The sequence below is a fragment of the Lathyrus oleraceus genome, chromosome 7 (assembly GCF_024323335.1).
Source record: "Lathyrus oleraceus cultivar Zhongwan6 chromosome 7, CAAS_Psat_ZW6_1.0, whole genome shotgun sequence".
Lineage (NCBI taxonomy): Eukaryota > Viridiplantae > Streptophyta > Magnoliopsida > Fabales > Fabaceae > Lathyrus > Lathyrus oleraceus.
The window spans coordinates 93839699-93841642 of NC_066585.1; the positions used below are offsets into that span (position 1 = coordinate 93839699).

General features: G+C 35.9%; 1 non-coding gene across 1 annotated transcript; it reads left to right on the forward strand.

Moving 5' to 3' along the window:
- Nucleotides 1–476: 476 nt before the first annotated feature.
- On the forward strand, nucleotides 477–582 carry LOC127109929 (small nucleolar RNA R71). Its single transcript, XR_007797173.1, has one exon. It is a non-coding gene; the product is annotated as a small nucleolar RNA R71 (small nucleolar RNA).
- The last annotated feature ends 1362 nt before the right edge of the window (nucleotides 583–1944 follow it).

Sequence of the window (1944 nt, forward strand, 5' to 3'; positions counted from 1 at the left end):
TTCTCCATGAAAAACTTGGATGGTTGTGTCAACCAGAGTTGTAGGTGTTGTTATAATTGTTGTTACCAACATAGTTAACTGATGCTGGATTAGTAGATCAATCCTCAAATAGGTGGGAACCTCCACAGTAAACACAAGCAACTTTTGATGTGTCAGTCACCACCTTGACAAGTTCAGTAGCTGCCATGACAGGACTAGTCATCATATTCATCATCATTTGATTAATCTGAGCCATTTGAGCAGCAAGAGTAGTAGTTTCAATAACCACATGCACTCCATCTGGCTTTTTCTGACTAGGTGTAGGGGCAACTCTTGAAACCATCCATTGATAAGTGTTGGTAGTAATTCTTTCAATCAACTTATAACCTTCTTCATAAGACTGTGACAACAATGCTCCATCACTTGAAGCATCGAGCATATTCCTTGATGAAGGAACCAATCCATTATAAAAAGTCTGAAGTTTAATGCAGATTGAGATTCCATGATGGGGATATTGCTTAAATAAATCTTTAAAACTTTCCCAAGCATCAAATAAAGCTTCACCTGCCCCTTGCCTAAAAGAAATAATTTATTCCTCATTTTGGCATTCTTAAGGGGGAAGTATTTAGTTGGAAATTGTTCAGCCAAAAGCATTCAAAGTGGCTATGAAATTAGGCTCAAGAGAGTTCAACCAACTCTTTTCTCGATCTCTCAATGTGTAAGGGAGTAGCCTAAACCTGAAGGCATCGTTTGATATGTCAGGAATCTTAAAGTTACTGGCCACTTCCAAGAATTGTCTTAAGTATAGATGGGGATCATCATTTGCAGAACTTGAATACTGTCCAATGGCTTGCAACATTTGGAATATCATGGGCTTGAATTCAAACTGAGCCACAATGATTTTAGGTTTGATGATTCTTGTGTTCATGGCATTTGGATCAAACACAACATAGTCTCTAATGTTACGTGCTCTATCATTGGCAATGCCAATGATGTCGTTATCTATGATGACAACTTCTTCCTACTCTAAATCTTCTTGTAAAACCCCCTGATGTTCTTCTATGTCTATAGCAAGGAAGGGAGGAGGACTACCTGGAAAATATCCAGTAAGCTGAAATCTTCTTAGTAACCTGAGAGTTCTTTCAAGTTCAGGATCGCCTCTGTAAACTGGGTTCAAAGTCCCGCGTATACAACAACCGAGAAACTGTTGAGACACCAAATTACAGAAACGTTTGAAGCTCAAATGCTTAATAAAAAATAGCATTAAATCCAAAATCTAAATGTTAACCCGACACTCCCAGGAAACGGCGGCAAAAACTTATTGTTTGAAAACGTGTTACATGCAAGTATACATGTTCGTTATAAAGTAGCAAGTAATAAAAAGTAACGATATCGTACCCACATGGAGTGGAAGTAACTTAGATTGATTTTTTAAGTGACTATCTTTGGAAATTAAGCATAAGCAAGATTAAAAAGAATAGTAGATTGTCACAAGTTCATTTTTCATTAGATCAATATCTTAATAGCACAGAGAGAACGTTGTGAAAATATCAAGAGAGTGTAAGTTAAGTTATGGTCCATTAATATGTATGAAATGATTATGTGTATATGATGTGAATTGTGGTGCCATAAAAGGTCAGTGAGTGATCTAGAAGTGTATTTCTACAACATCAAAAGCATGCACACTAAGGGTAAGGGAACAAATCTCTAAGTCACACTTATAACCCTAGGATACATCTGTTTGTCTCATGAAATTCCTTTATAATTGTAGTTTCTTATCTCTAAGCAAACTAAATGAGTGAATATCTATATCCTACTCGTGTAACTACTTTATTATGAAATCCACTTGTTGTCGGATCTCTCACAACAATAAGCTTTTATCTTCTTCTAAGTTGATCATTTAAAGAATTAGATTTAAACATGTTTCTGCATAATAATAAAAATGCACTATCAACACACCATTTT